At 45.4% G+C, this 21,071-nt stretch overlaps 1 long non-coding RNA gene across 3 annotated transcripts; it reads left to right on the top strand.

The window, feature by feature from the left end:
- Positions 1-577: 577 nt before the first annotated feature.
- On the top strand, positions 578-19,529 carry LOC310889498. 3 transcript variants are annotated; one of them, XR_014576589.1, is made up of 7 exons: positions 578-1,148; positions 7,379-7,651; positions 7,927-8,047; positions 8,488-8,584; positions 13,671-13,793; positions 14,212-14,437; positions 16,990-19,529. It is a non-coding gene; the product is annotated as an uncharacterized lncRNA (long non-coding RNA). The 3 variants fall into 3 exon arrangements; XR_014576588.1 differs by having other exon boundaries at positions 7,379-7,641; positions 14,212-19,529; XR_014576590.1 differs by having other exon boundaries at positions 14,212-19,529.
- Positions 19,530-21,071: the final 1,542 nt, after the last annotated feature.

Genomic DNA, 21,071 nt, shown 5'->3' with positions numbered 1-21,071 from the left:
TTAAATCACACTTGTCAATGTGCTATTAATGTTGAACCACAGCCATTTTTTCCCTAGACCTTTTAATATGCTAGGCAGTCCCAGGAAGCGTAAAACTTTGACCCGTGCTCTCCAGCATTTGCGTACTGCACTTTCTGTAGGTTCCTTATTCTCTAATCAGAATTCTGACAATCTCCTCAACAGCATACAGATAGAAAATCCACAGACCCAGATAAAACAGGCTCCCATCCGCTTGTATGAGTGTCAGACATGCATTCTTTTATATTAACTGCTCTTTTCTTACTCCCTTCAGATGAAACATAAATAACTTCAGCTGACTTCTAAACTCTGGTGTTGCTGTGTGATGGAATATGATTTTTCCTTACAAGCCACCAATTATTTCCATGTCTTTTCTGGACCTTGGGATCTCTTTTGGGAGCTACATTACTCAGAGAAATACAAGAAGGCTGAGATCACCACTGCCTCAACATAATGCAACGTTTAAGGCCTTTATGACAGCCAGTTTGCAAATGAATGCAGCCCCGTCTTCTCAGCATTTTGAGACAGATGACTACCCAACACTGAACTGTCTCAAGGTTTCAAACTGAGACAGCTTTGTAGAAATAATAGAAAAATTTCATTACAATTGGCCTAGCATGGAATTTATTCTTAGAAAGTTTGCTAGAATATACTTGTAGACTTCAAAACTAGTACAGCATCATTTGAGCACTCCTTCGTCTACACGATATTCTCCAGAAATACCAAACTTTTAGTCCTGGTAGTTAGAGCTAATCAGTCGTATTAGCTAATCAAATTCCCTGATCAGTCACATGAAGTCTGTTGATGACATCTGTTCTGAGCTCTACAGCATTGGTCAGCTACTGACTTGCGGAAATCAGCCTCTATCTAGAACCTCAGGATGGTTATAAAGCAGGTCTGTTTATTCGGCGCTGCGCACCCACGCCGGGCACAAGGGGGATAGCTCCACCTAACTTGCGCACCAACAGTTGCAGGGAGTCCTATCTGGAGCTTTCTCTGGACTCGCCACGGATACATAGACTTCAGAGCTTAAGGTGTTACTTTGATTTCCATTTTCCCTTGTTCCAAAGAAACTTTTGCATCCAATTTTTCCAGCACGTCCCTTCCTAAGAAGAGCCTAAGCAAATTGGGTAAGTAGAAAAACGGATGGATTCCCATCATTTTTTCCCCAATTCCAATCTTGAGCACTGCAAAAAAAAAAAAAAAAAAAAAAAAAAAAAAGCCTTTTCCTTTTGGCCAGTTGCTCTGGTAGAACTAAGCATTAGTATACATTCTCTGTAGAACTAAGCATTTATCCCAGGATATTCAGTTTTTCGACATTGTATAAGCCTTCCTGCTCTCACTTCCCTCCGTTTTTCATTTCTTTTCTTCCTAAGACACCCGTGAAAAGCTTAAGAAACCTCCTGGTCAATAACTTTCTTCAGACAGCGTCAATGATATCACAGCAACCCAGACTTATTTAACTTTTTCTTTAAAATAGCTAACACAGATTCTGTATCATTCTCACGCAGACCAGTCCCCAGCTTGATCATCTGAATTGAATTTGTTTTATATTAAACAGATTTTCTTATCATTTTTATTACAGCAGATGAAAAAAGCTCTCGCTCTTTTGCTGGCTTTCCATCACATCTGATTGACTGAGACACCCTGATTCCCTGTCTTTATTTGCTTTCTGCAGAATTCTCCCACCTCTTTTGGTTCAAGTTCGACTGGCAAAAAGCTTTTCACTGGTTACTACACTTAGCTGCTATACGTTTTTGTTTCTTAAGATAACTGTTGTCATATTTTTCAATAGAACGTTGCCATGATCTATTTTGTAAGGTCTAGAAAAAAAGAACCCACCACCCCCAAGCCCCACCCCCACCCCACCCAGAAAAAAAAAAAAAAAGATGCTTAGTCCTTTAACATAAAATACTTCTTCATTTGGCTGGATGGAGGAAGTTAAACACGCTGTATATTCTATCCATGTAGACTGCACTCAGGAGAAGTTTATGGAAAATTCTGCTGACAAATGCAGAATCCAGCTTGACTGCTCTAGGAAGTGGAACAGACCCACGTGGACACGAGAACGTACTGTCAGAACAATTAGGAAATAAAATCTATCGTGATCTAAGTTACTGACAACTGTTAAATTAATTCACTTTGTTCTTATTCAGCTTGGAGGAAATGGGCACAGAAATTACTCATTTACCCTAAGTACATCTCTGTCACCTTCTTCTCATCTCCAACATGATTCTCATTTTCAGATTGACCTCAGTGTAAACTGTGAGTCTATGTCAAGTGTCATGCACCAAGTGTCAGAGGCAACTGTGCTCTGACCAACACTACCTGTGCTGGACAAGCTATGGAGAGCAGAAATATTTCTGTAGTGGTCCTAGGAGAACCCCAGTTCCTTTGGATGCAGCTCTTCTTAGAACACTAAGGAAAATCTATTCCTCAAAGGCTGCATCTCTATTAGATGCTGGGATGGAGCAAGAATGTAGTTTTGCAATAAAACTCCAGTAATCACATTTACTCCATCCGGTTGCAGTTTCACAGAGGATTAGTGCTACATGAATGAACGTTCTCTCTAAAGAAACAGAAATTAAAGATCTGTTTCAGGTGCAAGATCAATGTATTGCAACCCCGAAAGGGGATATAAAAACCCAAACTAATCACCTGTTCTTCCGATAGAGTTGAATCAAAGTTTGCAGGCATTTTTGTCCAATGGCTCCAAATGAATCTAGTCCAAAGCTCCTAGATGCTGGAACCACATGATGAATATGTAAGGCCTTTAGCCTTAGCTGCTTTGATCTACTGATCTTCTCCAACTGGACTACATTGCTTGTTGCTATACCTCCAAGGGAACACAACACAGTTTGGATAAATTCACAGTCTAGAAAGAGCTCCAGCAGGAACATGGGTCTCCCTTGCTACCATCATCACAGAAGGTGTGGCAGCCACAGGGCCACTTCATTCATTCACTCACAGAGCACCAATAACGAATACTCCTTGCTGTAATACTCCTTTGTTGCAAAACTACATTATTGCTCCATCTCCACACCTAATATAGATGCGGCCTTCGATGAATAGACTTTCTTCAGTGTTCCAGTAAAGGTCATTGCTTATTAAGTTTAACTGCCTTTGAAAAAATAATACTAGGAGGTCTGTACAATTGGCAGCACAGGGGTTGACCCATATATCATCGAGGGTCTGTCTGGAACGGTACGAGCTGGTAATAGTTTTGTTTCAGATGTGTTTCAGCTATGCCCATTGCCTACCACAGAAGCAGGAGAAAATGCCTCTTTACTGTTCTAGATGTCCAACACTCAATTTTAATTCTTCTTCAAGTTAGCGGTTCCAACAATCCAAACCAGATGCCCAGCCTCCCAGTCTAATGCATGAGCAGAGGGGCTCTCTGAAACACCAGTACAGACTAGGTGAGAAATACCTTGAAAGCAGCCCTGTGGAGAAGGACTTGGGGGTACTGGTCGATGAGAAGCTCAACAGGAGCCAGCAATATGCACTTGCAACCCAGAAATCCAACTGTATCCTGGGCTGCATCAAAAGCAGAGTGGCCAGCAGGGCGAGAGAGGTGATTGTCCCCCTCTGCTCTGCCCTCCAGAGTCCGGGGCATGGAGTAGCAGGGCTCCCAGCACAAGAGAGACCTGGACCTGCAGTTGGTCCAGAGCAGAGCCACAAAAATGATCATCAGAGGTATGGAGTACCTCTCCTGTGAAGACAGGCTGAGGATAGACTCAGGTAAGGAAGAGATTTTTACTATGAGGGTGAGGAGACACTGGAAGAGGTCGCCCAAAGAAGCTGTGGATGCCCCATTCCTGGAAGTGTCCAAGGCTAGGACAGATGGGGCATTGAGCAACCTCGTCTGGTGGGAGGTGTTCCTGCCCATGGCAGGGGGGCTGGAACTTGATGATCTTTAAGATTCCTTCCATCCTAAACCGGTCTATGATTCTATATGGTAGGGAATATCCCTTTGGCCAGTTTGGCTCAGATGTCCTGGCTGTGTTGCCTCCCAGCTTTTTTGTAACCACAGCCTCCTCACTGGCAGGGCAATGTGAAAAAAAAAATTTAAAAAAAATGGAAAAGGCCTTAAAACTGTGCAAGCCCTTCTCAGCAATAACTAAAACAATGGAGTGAAGCCAGGTTTGCTCTGATAGCATTCTTCATGATCCAGCACAAGTGACTGCTCTCGCAAGATCAGGTTCATTTCTTCTGAACCAGTTGGTATTTTGGAGGCTCCCATTTCCTCAAAAATCTCTAAATTCTAACAAAATACATCATTCGTGCTTCTGTCAAGCACACACGGATTTCTTCTGTTTTATTATGGACAGCGGGCTTAGGGAGACTGAATCTATACCTCAGTAATGGTCATTACAGCCACAAGGGAAGCCACAAGGGAGATCAGGGACACTCTCAGCTGAGGAAACAGTTTTATCACACGTGCAAGAGTCAGTTGTGTTGTTTCACAGTTAGCTTATTGTCTTGGTGAAGACCTCACTTCTTCAGCTTCTCCCACGTTAGACAAATTACTGAGTGGGAAAGCAATTAGTACTTAATGCTATAATACACCAACTGTTCCAAATCCAACAATTGAGATCTTCTCAGACACTGAGAAATAACATAAAGAAAAACAATGTAGTATGAACGGTAGTTTGCATTGCTATGGTTATTATTACCATTACCATTATTATTGTTACCGTATGTAAAAAAAAAAAAAAAAGGTATACGTATACTGTTAATATTTTATTTTATTTTAACTGGCAAAAACGTACTTCTGGTGTAACGCAGCGAGATTTTCTGTTATTCTATTCCAAGAATTTTAGCTGAGACTTTATTTTGCTCTACAGGAACCTTAAAGGAGGCTCCGGGGAGGTGGGAATCGTTCTCTTCTCCCAAGCCCCACGTGACAAGACAAGAGCAAAAACCCTTAAGTTGCGCCAGGGGAGGTTTAGGTTGGTTATTAGGAAAAATTTCTTCACCAAAAGGGTTGCTCTGGTGGGTTTATGTGGCAAGGTTTTAGTAGCAGGGGGCCATAGGGGTGGCTTCTGTAAGAAGAATCTAGAAGCTGCCCCATGTCACATAAGGGCCCTGCTGCTGACCAGAGCCGAGCCAATAACCTATGTTGTTTGCACCTCTGTGAGAGCATTATTTAAGGAAGTGGGAAAAAAAATAACAAAAAAGGCTGCTTCACAGGGAGAGAGAGAGGAGTGAGAAACAGCCTTGCAGGCACTTACATCAGCGAAGAAGGAGGGGGACAGGTGCTCCGGGTGCCAGAGCAGAAGTCCCCTGCAGCATGTGAAGAGGCCCCTGGTGGAGCAGGCTGTCCCCCTGCAGCCCATGGGTCCCACACGGAGCAGATCTCCACGCTGCAGCCACGTGGAGGAGCCCCCGGTGGAGCAGGTGGATGTGGCCTGGAGGAGGCGCCTGCGGCCCATGGAGAGCCCCCGCAGGAGCAGGCCCCGGGCCGGAGCTGCAGCCCGTGGAGAGGAGCCCACGGAGGAGCAGGGGGTCTGAGGGGGGAGCTGCCGCCCACCCGGGGGGGACCCGTGCTGGAGCAGTTTGCTCCTGGGGGATGGATGGACCCCGTGGTATGGAGCCGTGTGGGAGCTGTTCTTGAAGGACTGCTGCCTGCGGGCAGCCCCCGCAGGCTCAGTTCGGGAAGGACGGCACCCCGTGGGAGGGACCCCACGTGGAGCAGGGGCAGGGGGCTATCGCCCCGTCCTTATCTCAACCCTTGAGCCCTTTGCATCGCATTTTCTCCCCCTTTCTCTTTGAGGAGGGGGAGTGAGAGAGTGGCCGTGGTGGAACTCGGCTGCCCACCCGATTAAAACCACCGCAGCCGCAAAGTACTGGAAAATTTTTCAGAAGAAACAAGGTGTTTAACAAGGAAAAATATAGTTTCCTTTTTAAGGCTTCCTGGATAATTGGGCTTATTTCATATTCCCAACTCGGAGGAAGAGAATTGTTGATTTCACCTTCTTTTTTCTTACACGGAAATAAAAAGTCAACAGCTCTGGAAGTAAGGGGAACGTATCACAATCAAGCTCCTTTTGTCTGTAATCCTTGCTGAAGGACAAGATTTATCCCACACCTTCCACGGATGTATGGTAGCAGAGAATAATTTTGGAACTACTCTAATTAAAGTCAACTTGGGGATAGTGGCACTTCTCTAATTGTTTCTGAGACATACGCATTAGCAACAGAGAGTGTTCTGTTGTCATCGCAAGGCGCCTACGGTGATGACTTCAGAAACAGAACTGAGTGATGTCACCATGGCAATTTGGGAGCAGCTGCCTCTGTGCAAGTTTAGCTAGGAGGGACAGAGAAGCGTGCTGGATGTGATGAAACCACGTGAGGATTTGTGGATCCCACCTTGAGGTGCATAGAGAGGGCCCATGCCCTTCTGTAAGTGGTTTGATGCTTGGCTGAGGCAAAAAATGTGTTTTTATTGTGAATGCTTTGTTTTAGTATTCTGTAGTTTGTGTAAAGTCCTTTCTCAAGCGTTAAGTTTGGTACTTGTGCTCAGTGATGTAGCTGCACAGAGTGACAGATGCAATGTATGGGTGAGGGCCTCTGCACGTTCTCTTTTTCCTACATACGATCAACAAATAAGGGTGGACAAATAAGAGTGTGCTGTGCTCCTGCCATACGCCTCAAGTACTAAAGCATAAACAAGAGACTTAAAAGTACCCCTGTCACATTAAAATTCAGGACAGCAATGTACTTCATCAAATGGGCTGACCTGTTGAGCGTCTCAGGATGTTGTGTATGAAGATGCACTCCATCTGCTTCCAGATTAGCACTTGCAGTGAGCAAGCTGCCTGACCTTAACATTTTTCATTTAATTTTTCACCTCAGTTTTGCTGGTTCTCCGTGATTCATTCTTGGTCTAGAAAGAAAAAAACAAAAAAACAACAAACAAAAAAGTGACCTCAGATCAAAATAAAAGGATTTCCTTCTCCTTAATTACATGTTCTTAACTTGACAGATTTGGTTATTGACTAAGAAGGCAAATATCTGGCCAGATATGGCCAAATATCTGGCCAAATGAAACAAGCAGCTAGCTTGCTGGAGACATTGTCTGGGAAACAGTGAAAACACTTGCAGACAAAAACATATCAAAGGACTAACGCTTTGAGCTTAATTCTAAACAAACATCATAAACTCAAAACTCTTGTTTGTCTTCCTAACAGGCTGGTATAGTAACATGTCACATTGGATGACTTTGCAGCATAGATGTCAGGAATGCAGCTTGGGATCACCAACTTCTACTTAGAGTTTAGTTTGAAGGGATGAGCAAGTAATTTTTCCTGGGTTGATGGAAATCTGCTCTAAAGTCTGTTTTCTAACACTCTCATAGATACTTCTCTGTCCATCGCTCTGTCCTGCCAACTCTGCTGTGAGTGTGAAGTTGCAGCAAGAGGGATTTCCTCTTCCTAATTTGACCTGGTGGACACCAACTTTCCTACTAAATTGCCGACGTTGCTGAGGAGCAGTATCAAAGCCCTGTTGATGAAGATAGAACAAGCTTGGGGAGGCTTTGGCATTTCTGTATAATGCTGCTCCCTGACTGTGACCCAAGACTCAGATTCTGAATGAAGCAAAGCAAGCTAGAAGAAAACTGTATGTCCTGGTAATTTTTTGTTTTATTGTATATTTTCATTCTTCACCTATAAGAAAATCTAAATCTTTAAACCATTTGTTTGAAAACACGGTTTTATGGAAATGATTTTGGGTGTGCTCCTTCACCTTCTTTGGAACCTGTTTAACCTCGCTTCACTTATAGGAGACCTATGCTCAAATTTATGCTTACCGTGATAAAGCGGTATTCTTTTGGTATTCTTTTCTTTGATGATTGCACGTGAGGCTGAAAAGAGTTTTCAGGATGATTCTTCTTTTCCTTTGCAGTCTCCAAAACGCCGTATTATAGCTGATCTTCATCTCTGATCTGAAGAGCTTCACAGGCCAGAAGAGAATTGAGATGAAGAAGGAAATAGAGAATGCTGATGAATATTTCCAATTACCACCCGTAAGTTTTGTGAAAGACTCAGGTGCATTTCTGTAGCGGTAGAAAGTTAATAAAATAATGATCATGCACTTGAAGGCAAGTAATGGTATAAAAATGAAGAATGCAAGGCCCTGGTTAAAGACAATCTTTAGGCTGCTTCCAGATCAACACTTTATTTGCTTATTCCACAACCTCATCTCCACTTGCTTAGAAGCTGTGAAGATTGGAAGTACACTTAGTGTTTTTCATCCACTCTGTGTAAAATTAGAAGAATTTTCACTGGCTATAAAAGCAGAAAAGACAAACAGACCCTCCTCTGGGGCTTCAGAATGCTCCTAAGATCACCCAGACTGGATAAGCAGAGATGCTCCAGTATAGGTGCATATAGATGCACTACAGATGGTGGCAGAGATGCCCTAGCATAGACGTGACGCACTTTGACAGCATCTTTTCTCTGACAGCAACTTACGTCTTGGTTCTTCACATCAAACCAGAGCAGTTTCTTTGCCTTCACAACCTGCAGACTGACCTCTCGTGTGTACCTGTGGTGGATTGAAGGTAATGCTTGTAATGTTTGTAACACACCCTGATGCTGTATTCACTTTAACTTGTAGAAAAGAGAGCAAGAAGCTTCACAGCAGTTTCTTAGGTGCCTGTCTGTCTGTCTATCTATCTGTCAATCTATCTACCTATATGCATAGTTATTTATTTATTTATTTACTTATTTAAAGACATCTTTTGTTCACTAACATGAATCTCTGACTGTTACTAATGTATGGGACATACCGTGACAATATAATAGTGTATAAATACCTTTCGTCTCATCCTTGCTATTGTTACTGTATTTTAAAAATAATTGTGCACATAATTACCCGCTTTTACTCTGTTTTAAAAAAATACCTACTTACTCGATTATAAAATCCTATAAAAAGGGGTGAACTCAAAAGGAAAGAGAAGCTAATTTTCATTACATTTCTAAACTAAACAGCTAATCCTGATAGATTCACTCCCTTTCAAATAGAACACTCAAGAAATAAAACAGTAAAAATTCACTTAATACTTCTTTTATAACAAGATTGCGTTGCACAATAGTTCTTTGCCTAACCCTGCAGTTACCCCACAGGCACTGCAATTGCTTACTTGGTCTTCTCCTTTACTTGTTTTCAAGGTTTACTTTTCTAACCTATCCTGAATGTTACAACATTGGATTTATTTACCTCCTTAGATATCAAGAGAATAAAGCATTTGCTTCATAGGACAGCACTTTGATGCTTTATGGGGCTAATGACCAAAGTTCTCAAAGCACTTTTCATGCGTGATTTAGATATTTCTCCATCTTTCCATCTTCCTTTAGAACTCTTAATTGAAGTATTAGGTGAAGAAGAACACTGAAACCAGCTGAAGCTAGAGCAGACACAGTAAGGACAGGCTTCTGTTAGGAAGTAATTCAGAGTGATTCCATGGTGTACTTTAGACAGATTTACTCTGGTCCTCTGGACTAAGCATCCCCAAGGGCTATCTCAAAGCTCTCTGAATGATCTGTCATTATCTCTTACACTGTAAACAGCTCCTTTTTCTCTGCTCACCAGTTATGAAAGTTTCTCTCACCTGCTTAGTAAGCAGAAGCAGTAAAATGGGATTTAGAGGATCCAGCTAGAGCAGAAGTGCCACTTAGAGGAAGCAATCAATTTATAGGTAGTGCAGTGTTTGAAAAGAGTTTAAGCGGCTTTCCAAGGAACATATACTAGTGCAAAGCAACCGATTTATCTGACTCTCCAATGAAAGAAAAGGAAGTGCAAAGCAGCAAATGCTTGGGAGAGGGAAAAAGAGGTGCATCTCAGCTGTCTGGGGGGAAGAAGGCAGTCAGCTCTTAACAGATTATTTGCCATCTAATTTGTTTCTCAAAGATGTAACATTTAGTTAAGACAGTAGCAGTTCACTACCTGTGGTGCTGATAGAGGTTAAACAAAAGACACAAGGGCAGCAAAATCCCTCACTTGCTTCTCACACAAGGACAAAACTGTTATGGGAGAGAAATGCAGGTTACTTTCTCAAATCTCACAGCACTTTTTGACACCATTGGCTACGGGTTACCTCTTAAGTATTTGAAGATTTCAGTAGGGCTGACTGATTTAGATGTGGATAGGTTTAAATCACACTTGTCAATGTGCTATTAATGTTGAACCACAGCCATTTTTTCCCTAGACCTCTTAATATGCTAGGCAGTCCCAGGAAGCGTAAAACTTTGACCCGTGCTCTCCAGCATTTGCGTACTGCACTTTCTGTAGGTTCCTTATTCTCTAATCAGAATTCTGACAATCTCCTCAACAGCATACAGATAGAAAATCCACAGACCCAGATAAAACAGGCTCCCATCCGCTTGTATGATTGTCAGACATGCATTCTTTTATATTAACTGCTCTTGTCTTACTCCCTTCAGATGAAACATAAATAACTTCAGCTGACTTCTAAACTCTACAGACAGCTCTGGTGTTGCTGTGTGATGGAATATGATTTTTCCTTACAAGCCACCAATTATTTCCATGTCTTTTCTGGACCTTGGGATCTCTTTTGGGAGCTACATTACTCAGAGAAATACAAGAAGGCTGAGATCACCACTGCCTCAACATAATGCAAAGTTTAAGGCCTTTATGACAGCCAGTTTGCAAATGAATGCAGCCCCATCTTCTCAGCATTTTGAGACAGATGACTACCCAACACTGAACTGTCTCAAGGTTTCAAACTGAGACAGCTTTGTAGAAATAATAGAAAAATTTCATTACAATTGGCCTAGCATGGAATTTATTCTTAAAAAGTTTGCTAGAATATACTTGTAGACTTCAAAACTAGTACATCATCATTTGAACACTCCTTCGTCTACACGATATTCTCCAGAAATACCAAACTTTTAGTCCTGGTAGTTAGAGCTAATCAGTCGTATTAGCTAATCAAATTCCCTGATCAGTCACATGAAGTCTGTTGGTGACATCTGTTCTGAGCTCTACAGCACTGGTCAGCTACTGACTTGCGGAAATCAGACTCTATCTAGAACCTCAGAATGGTTATAAAGCAGGTCTGTTTATTCGGCGCTGCGCACCCACGCCGGGCACAAGGGGGATAGCTCCACCTAACTTGCGCACCAACAGTTGCTGGCAGTGTGCTTCTGCTAGTGGCACAAATCCACCTTCATTTCATTTCCCCCATAAGTCTCTTGTGTACTCATCAGGTCTTAAATGCCTGTCGATCTCAGAATCTTCTACTTCATTTTCTAAGACTTTCGTTAATGCCCGCGTTTCTCTTTCTGGTACTAGTGCCAAAATTTGACTCTCAGATGCCCATTCTGCCCATTCCCCTTTGGCTTCTGCGTCAGCCATTCTATTTCCCCTTTCAATAGCGGTCGCCCCTGTTTGATGTCCTTTACAGGGCAAAACAGCAACTTTAGCTCTTCTGCATGTTTAATTGAGGATGACAAGAGTCCTCTCTCCTCCCAAATTGCCCCATGTGCATGCACCACACCAAAGGCATATTTCTAATCTGTCCAAATGTTAATTCTTTTCCCTTTTGCCAGCTCAAGAGCTCTTACCAAGGCGATGATTTCAGCCTTTTGGGCTGATGGTTGTTACCGCATATCCTGGGAGGTACCGCATATCCCTGGCGGACGAAGGTGCTGCCGTCTACGTACCAATCCTCTGCACCCTGCAGGGGTGGTTGGCTGCAGTATATTGCGTCCATGGTCTTGATGCAGTAAACTCTGTTTCTAAGGAAAGAGGCTGGTTTCACAGAATTAATGCCAAAAAAAGTTAGGAAACTAATAGTCCATTCTACACATTCCTTTTCTTCTTGAGGAGCTATCAACAGGTCATTTACGTATTGAAAGTGTCCCCTTTCCCTGAAGGGCTTTTCCAAGCTTCAAGATTCCAGGCTAGTTGGTTTCTGAATATGGTGGGGCTAGTTTTGAACCCCTGTGCTAACACAGTACAAGTAAGCTGCTGAGTTTTTCATCTTCTATTAGGATTTTCCCATTCAATGGCAAAGAGTTGCTGGCTTTCAGGTGCCACGGGAGGAAGAAAAGGCATACTTTAAATCTGGTACCGTGAACCAAACTGGACTCTTTTCTAATTTTGCCAAACGGCTGTAGGGGTTGGCCACTACAGGGTATAAATCTTTTGTGATCCTATCTATGGCCCTTAAATCCTGAACTATACGATAGGTTACATCTGCCTTTCTAAACGGGCCTGTATGGAGTGTTATATTCTGACTCACATTCTACGGAGTAGATTACTCCATAATTAAGCAAGTTATTGATTATTCCTTCCATTCCCCTTCTGTCTTTCACCTTTAGTGTGTATTGCTTTTAGCATACCTTCGGAGCATTTTCCTTTAAATCAACTTTTTTTACATGTACTACATTCTTTGCTCCCCCAGCTAGTCCTGTAGCCCAAACTCCCAGGCACACTTGCTTCATAATAACATGTGTTATAAATTAATTTTGGTAGAAATCATTCCCGACACATCCTGAGTAAAGTATATCCAATTTCAATTTATTTGAGCAATTCAGCAAGCAGCTATATGTAAAACAGTGCTGGGCGGCCGGGGAGTCTCCTGCTCCGCCAACGGCACACACCTAAGCCCGCCAGAGTCTCGATTTATAGCCTAGTAGTTCCGGGTTTAGTAGCACCTCCTCGTGTCTTCTATGACTGCGCGGCCTGTTGCTAGTGGGTCTTCATCATTCCGCAGGTGGTCGTGGGGATGAAGATCGTCGTCTTCCTCTGCGTTGCGGTCGTGACTTTGCTGCGGTGTCTGTGTTCCCATGCAAGGAGGAATGCCATTTTGCCCTTATTTGGAGCTGGTTTCTATTGCAATTGTTAACAGGAAGCTCCCATACTTGTTTTTTCCTTCAACAGGTTATTGGGGTGTATAAGCAGCCTTATGTATGGGGTGTATAAGGTAGCCTTTGCATTGGAAGCCCCCCAGAAGTATCGTCTCAGGGGACTACACAGGTGGTGTTCCGTTTTTCCTCCGTATCCTAGTACTGTCCCGAGTAATTCGCAATTGGTTATGTTGAAAGAAGGTGCACCTGCCGTAATATTAGTTTTGAGGATCTTCGAGTCATCCCAGCTACCCAGGGTCCACTTAAAGGGCTGGTGCGAATATCCCCCGTCGGCCCCAGCTGGACAGGGGATATTCAGTAGGAGAGGTAGCGCCAACATACACCAGAAGGGCAACATCCATTTATAATTCTGGGGAGGTTGTTTCAAGTCACGGTGGGTACCAGGGTAGTTTATTCGGCCGGATCCCATTATCCAAAATAGGGGTGGGTACCACATAATCCGCCCCACCGTTGTACCCCTCTGCCTCGCCCACCTACTTGGTTGCCTCAAGGAGCGGGGTTTACTTTCTTCACGGCAGCAAGAGTAATCTTCAGGGGCCTAGGTACCGATTTTCCTGTTCCAGCCACTCCCAGTCCCAGTTGCTCACTCCTCCTTAGGCGCGTTACCCTTCTGATGTATGGGGTTAGGCACATTAAGGAATTTCCCCTCTTTCCCCCCACTTCCCAGTTCCTGTTTACAATGGACCTGTTGATTTCTTAGAGAGGGCTATGAGTCATACGATCACGAATTCACTCCTCAATCCCTTTTCGCAGGGTCAGTTTCAAGTCTCCAGGTCGGCTGGCCACTCTCCACCGTTCCTCCGGTATTGGTCCTTTAACTCGGCTGGCATGAGTCCATCCTTTCTCGGCTGTCCGGACAGCTGTGTCCGGTAAGTGGTAAGTAAAACAAGGTAGGGTCCTTCCCAACGAGGAGTTAAAGAGGTCTCTCTCCAGGATTTTATCAGAACCTGGTCTCCTGGTTTGATCCTGTGTATGGCCACCTCTGGGGGGGGGGGGGGGGGGGCGTTGTACCACTAATCCCTTTTCACGCAGCTGCCTCCTCCTAATCATAAGCGATACTATATATGATTGTATTTGCGACTCTTCCAACTGAGGATGATCAGTTGGGAGCTCTAAATCATACGGCATCCCGTATAACATCTCAAAAGGGGATATTCCTACATCTGTTCGAGGCTGGGTTCTTATGTTTAGTAAAGCCAATGGGAGGCATTTTACCCATGAGGTTTTTGTTTCTATCATTAACTTGGTTAATTGTTTTTTTATTTCCCCATTCATCCTTTCTACCTTTCCCGAGCTTTGTGGATGCCACGGGGTATGATATTCCCGTTTGGTCCCCAGGGAGGAGAGAGTGTCTCTGGCTAACTTTGAGACAAAATGCGGCCCTCTGTCGGAGTCTATTGCCTCGATCGATCCGTATCTGGGGATTATATTTTCCAACAGTATCTTTACCACCGTCTGGGCCGTAGCTCGGGCTACTGGAAAGGCTTCCACAAAATGAGTTAGGTGGTCAACCATTACCAGTAAGTATCTATATCGTCCCACCTTTGGTAGCTCTGTGAAACCTATTTGAATTCTAGCAAATGGTCTGTGGGCTAATTCTCTTCCCCCTAAAGGTCTCTCTCTTAGTTGTTGCTTATTTACTCTTAAGCAGATCATACATTCATTAACTATTCTCTTAGCGATATTGTATATACCAATACACATATACTTCGTAGCAAATTGGTCCACCAACGCTTGAGTTCCCCAGTGAGTTTTTTCATGGAATTTCTGCATAACCCTCAGGGCCAAAGATTTCGGGAGACCCTCTCGACCATCAGGGAGTTCCCATTTACCTTCAGTTAGTTCCTTCACACCCATTTGAGTTACTTTGTCTTTCTCTTGCACAGTGAAGCTGAGGATGAAATGTTGCTCCCCATGGAGACGGCAGTAGCTATATCGGGGGTTGTTATATCTACAGTGCACTGCCTCTATTCCATAATCCTTCCAACAATCATAACAGGGGAACTCGGTTAAATTCTTCCCACAGGATGGGCAATCTTTCCGATTCTCCTTGGTATATATCACCATCAGCACTGCCCTTTTAGCTTCATGATCAGCTAGGTTATTTCCCCTAACTAATGGGTTCAGTCCCTTTTGGTGTCCTCTCAAATGTACTACTGCTATTCCTATTGGCCCTCTCAAAGCCTGCAAAATTTCACTGATCAATTCCTGATGAATCAATCCCTTACCTTGACAGTTTATTCGGCCCCTGTCTTCCCAAATTTTTCCAAAAGTATGCACTACCCTGAAGGCATACTTGGAATCAGGCTATATGGTTCCAATTTTACCTTTTACCATTTGTAGGGCCCTTAATACTGCATATCGTTCACATGCTTGGGCCGACCAACTGGGACTCAGAGGTCCTGACTCTATTACAGAGAAGTTTTCTCCATTGATAATTGCATATCCTGACCTCCTTTTCCCCTCGACCACCCTCGACGAGCCATCCACAAAGAGCTTCTCCCCTTCGGCCAGTTCCTCCTCCTCTAGGTCTGGCCTAATTTTTGTCTGTTCTTCTATATTACGCAAGCAGTCGTGGGATATGTCCCCTTTTGGTTCCCCACATAAGAATTGCGCCGGGTTTTGCAGAGCTGTCGTTTCAAGCTCCAGTTTAGGTGAGGAGATTAAGATGCCTTCATATTTCAGGAGCCGCACATCAGTTATCCATTTATCAGCCTTTTGCTGCAGGATCCCCCTTATATTGTGAGGTGACAATACTCTTAATTCACCCCCAAAAGTAATTTTATGCCTTTCTTCCACCAAGAGCGCAGCCGCGACCACTGCCTGGAGACAGGTGGGCCATCCCCTACTCAAGGGGTCCAAAAGTTTAGACAGATATCCCACGGGTTTCTTTTTCCCTGCCCAGTCTTGAGTTAAGACCCCGACCGCTGTCCCCTCCTCTGTGTTAATAAGTAGATAAAAGGGGCTCTTCACCTCGGGTAAGTTTAACACGGGAGCGTTCACTAAATCCATTTTTAAGTCTATCAGACTTTGCTCATCGCTTTGGTTCCATTTCATTAGTCCTTCCCCGACCAGTTTCTGGTACAAAAACTTCACCTTACTACTATAATTTTCAATCCATTGCCGACAATATCCTAACAATCCCAGCAACTGCCTAACTTGTCTTTTGCTTTTTGGCGCTTGTAGTGACAAAATCCCATTTACTCGTTCGGGGTCTAGTTTCTTAGTGCCCTTACTGAGCCAATGTCCTAAATATTTCACCTCTTCCTCCGTAAACTGTAGTTTTGACTTTGATACTTTTAGTCCCTTTAAGCTCAAGAAGTTTAGTAGCTTGATACATTCTGTCCTGACTGCCTCCTGACTCTCTCCTGCTAACAACAAATCACCCACATATTGGACTAAGGTTACGTCAGGATTCGGTTCATAATTCTCTAATACTTGTTCTAATGCCTGACCAAATAGATTTGGTGATTCCGTGAATCCTTGGGGAAGCACGGTCCATCTTAATTGTTGTTTCCGATGGGTTGCAGGGTCTTCCCACTCGAAGGCGAAATAATCCCTGCATTCCCTTTTTAGAGGACATGCCCAAAACACATCTTTTAGGTCTATGACACTATACCATCTCTGCGCTGGGGACAGCTGACTTAGCAAAGTATGTGGGTTAGCTACTACAGGAAATCTGGTTATTGTTCTTTTGTTGACTTCCCTCAAGTCTTGGACTAGCCGATAAGAGCCATCAGGTTTCTTGATAGGTAATAAAGGAGTGTTATGAGGTGACATGCAAGGCTCCAGTAATCCCTGTTGTAGTAACCTCTTGATTACTGGGTGCAGCCCCTTCCTGCCTTCTTGAGACATTGGGTATTGTTTTACCCTGATGGGAATCTCAGGATTCCTGATAGTGACTTCAAAGGGACTAATATTTAAGCGGCTTACTGATTCGGGAGAATACCACACCTCGGGATTTATTTTTTGCCTCATCCTCTACCGTGAGGGCGTATAATTTAACTTCAATCCCTTTATTTTTCACCTCCAAATTAATTTTTAGCTTAATCATTAAGTCTCTTCCCAACAGGTTATATTCAGCTTCTGGTACTAATAAAAAGGATCCTGTGCAACTTTGGGCTGGGGTCTCTATTTCCACGCCTTTTATTACTGAGACCCTATCACCTGCAATTTCTCCGAGGAAGGTTGACATCCCCGGGGTACCATTTGGACAGTCGATCTTTCTGCCCCAGAGTCCACAAGGAACTCCACTTCTTGATGCTGGGGACCTAACTTCAATTTTATCAAGGGCTCCGTTATACCAGAAGTCCCCAGAAGACGGAGCCCCTGACTCCCCGAATCTTCTTTAAACATTCGCTCGCCTTGTAAGCGTTTTCTGCAGTCCTTTTTCACGTGTCCCTTCTTTTGGCAATAAAAACATTCTACCTGTCTTAGATCCCTCTGATCACTCTGGCTCCTCGAGGGTCTTTTTCGTGGTAGCGGAACACCCATCGGGCGAGGGGGGGGGAGGAGCCCTTTTTGTCCTTCCCGGACCGCTGCCACTAGAATCCTGGTCTGCCTTTTCTGAGTCTCTTCTTCTCTGCGCACATATACACATATAGGTTTTCTCAGCAGTTCATCCATCCCTCTATCCTGCCAAGCCTCTAATTTTTCTAATTTCCGCCTGATATCCCCCCATGATTTTGCCACAAATTGCGTTTTTAACACGGCCTGTCCCACCGGTGTACCGGGGTCCAGTCCCGAACAAAGCTGGAGGTTCTTCCTTAATCTCTCCAGCCATTCGGTGGGCGTTTCATCCTTCTCCTGATATTCACTAAAGGCCTTATTTATATTTTGTCCTCTAGGGACTGACTCTCTTATACCTTGTACAATAATAGTCCTTAAATCCTGCATATGAACCCTATCTTGTTCATTTTGGTTATGCCAGTTAGGCCTCTGTAGGGGCCATTTAAGGTCTCCCGCAGGACCCTGCTGGTGTTGCTGGTCCCATATTCGCATTCCAGCCCTCCGGATCATGTTCCTCTCTTCTGCAGTGAATAATATACCTAAAATGTCCTGGAGGTCTTCCCAGCTGTAACCATTAGGCCCCAAGAACTGGTCTACTCGCTCAGAGACTCCAAGAGGATCTTCTAATAGATTTCCCATTTCCTTCTTGAATTCTCTGTCGTCTCCCGTATTTAGGGGGATGGAGGCGTATCCCATGCTGGGTTGGGGCCCTCCCGTTGCAACCTCTCTTAGGGGATATAGTTTACCCCCGTCTTCTCGATTTCTAGTTTGGCTCCGAGTTACCCGTCTAGTCCTCCGAGGGGTGTCCGTGGTCAAATCGGAATCAGTATGGTAATTCGGAGCCGTAGGGGGAGCTGGAGGTAGAGAACGGGACAAATAAGGGGGGGGGGTGAAAGCGGGACTTCCTCCTCATTTCGTTCATTCCTTTTCCTCCCCCCTTTTTCTCTTAACGGGTACAAGTTGGCTCGGGTCTCAGATTCTATCCGTAAGTGTGCATACTCACTCTCCCCTAGGCTGAAAGGCTCCTTCGAATTCACATAAATATTTAGAGCCTGACAGGTCCAATCCTCAAGGGATCCAAACACTGGCCAATAATGTATCATCTTAACTTTGTCCTTACCCCGCCTAGAGGGGTAATCATTCCAATGTTTAATCATTAACCCTAACGTGCTTTCCGATGGTATCGGGGGCAACCTAACCTTAGGTTCTGACCCACCCATGGGACCAGAAGACTTGCTCTTCTTCTGTCCCATCTTCCAGAGTGCCTTTACACGCACACACGGGCTTCGCCTCCCGTTCGTGGCCCAGTGCCTCGCGGGAGGTTGGAACCGCACTACCAGGGAGTCCGCACTCGCTTCGTCCTTGATTGGACGTCTCACACAGGCACACTCTGGGATTCCCAACCCCAACCGAACTGATAAGCGGCCTACACTTACTCACTCCTGAGTCTTCGTTCGGAGCTTCGTGCACAAAGATTAAGGCGTTACTGGTTGTTTATTTACTTATCGCTGGAACTTTAGGTTCGTCGGTAGGGGTGCCTTGGCTTGGGGACCTCCAGACAGGGACCGCAGAATCAGCCGGGCGTGCCCCCCTGGGAGGGTTCCAGCCAAGCTACCACTTTCCGAGTCACGGCACCAATTTATTATAAATTAATTTTGGTAGAAATCATTCCCGACACATCGTGGGTAAGGTATATCCAATTTCAATTTATTTGAGCAATTCAGCAAGCAGCGATAAGTAAAACAGCTCTGGGCGCTCGGGGAGTCTCCTGCTCCGCCAACGGCACACACCTAAGCCCGCCAGAGTCTCGATTTATAGCCTAGTAGTTCCGGGTTTAGTAGCACCTCCTCGTGTCTTCTATGACTGCGCGGCCTGTTGCTAGTGGGTCTTCATCAGGCCTCTGGTGGTCGTGGGGTTGAAGATCGTCGTCGTCCTCTGCGTTGCGGTTGTGACTTTGCTGCTGATATGTGTGTTCCCATGCGAGGGTGAATGCCATTTTTGCCCTTTTTTGGAGCTGGTTTCTACTGCAATTGTTAACTGAACAGAAAATTCCTATACTTGTTTTTTTCCTTCAACAGGATATTGGGGGGTATAAGCAGTCAACCGTTGAAACCCCCCTATGAGCAACATTTAATGAATTTAATTAATGAGTAATCCCTGCACTGCATCCCCAGTGGTGCCAGTGCACTCTCTGGACTCACTGCACTGCATCCCCAGTGTTGCCAGTGCACTCTCTGGACTCACTGCAGTGCATCCCCAGTGGTGCCAGTGCACTCTCTGCACTCACTTCACTTCATCCCCAGTGCTGCCAGTGCACTCTCTGGACTCACTGCACTGCATTCCCAGTGGTAACAGTGAAGTCTTTGGACTCAGTGCACTGCATCCCCAGTGGTGCCAGTGCAATATCTGGACTCACTGCAGTGCATCCCCAGTGGTGCCAGTGCACTCTCTGGACTCACTGCAGTGCATCCCCAGTGGTGCCAGTGCACTCTCTGGACTCACTGCACTGCATCCCCAGTGGTGCCAGTGCACTCTGTGGACTCACTGTACTGCACCCCAGTGGTGCCAGTGCATTCTCTGGACTCACTGCAGTGCATCCCCAGTGGTGCCAGTGCACTCTCTGCACTCACTGCAGTGCATCCCCAGTGGTGCCAGTGCACTCTCTGGACTCACTGCACTGCATACCCAGGGGTGCCAGTGCACTCTCTGGACTCACTGCACTGCATCCCCAGTGGTGCCAGTGCATTCTCTGGACTCACTGCAGTGCATCCCCAGTGGTGCCAGTGCACTCTCTGGACTCACTGCAGTGCATCGCCAGTGGTGCCAGTGCACTCTCTGGACTCACTGCAGTGCATCCGCAGTGGTGCCAGTGCACTCTCTGGACTCACTGCACTGCATCCCCAGTGGTGCCAGTGCGCTCTCTGGAGTCACAGCACTGCATCCCCAGTGGTGCCAGTGCACTCACTGGACTCACTGTACTGCATCACAGGTGGTGCCAGTGCACTCTCTGGACTCACTGCAGTGAATCCCCGGTGGTGCCAGTGCACTCTCTGCACTCACTGCACTGCATTCCCAGTGGTGCCAGTGCACTCACTGGACTCACTGCAGTGCATCCCCAGTGGTGCCAGTGCACTCTCTGCACTCACTGCAGTGCATCCCCCGTGGTGCCAGTGCACTCTCTGGACTCACTGCAGTGCATCCCCAGTGGTGCCAGTGCACTCTCTGGACTCACTGCACTGCATCCCAAGTGCTGCCAGTGCACTTTCTGGACTCACTGCACTGCATCCCCAGTGTTGCCAGTGCACTCTCTGGACTCACTGCACTGCATCCCCAGTGGTGCCAGTGCACTCTGTGGACTCACTGCAGTGCATCCCCAGTGGTGCCAGTGCACTCTCTGGACTCACTGCACTGCATCCCCAGTGGTGCCAGTGCACTCTCTGGACTCACTGCAGTGCATCCGCAGTGGTGCCAGTGCACTCTCTGGACTCACTGCACTGCATCCCAAGTGGTGCCAGTGCACTCTCTGGACTCACTGCACTGCATCCCCAGTGGTGCCAGTGCACTCTCTGGACTCACTGCACTGCATACCCAGTGGTGCCAGTGCACTCTCTGGACTCACTGCAGTGCATCCCCTGTGGTGCCAGT

This window comes from Anser anser (genome assembly GCF_964211835.1).
Source record: "Anser anser genome assembly, chromosome: Z".
In the NCBI taxonomy this organism is placed as follows: Eukaryota; Metazoa; Chordata; class Aves; order Anseriformes; family Anatidae; genus Anser; species Anser anser.
The sequence above is the reverse complement of the archived record's forward strand: the minus strand, read 5'-3'. Positions and strand labels throughout refer to the sequence as shown.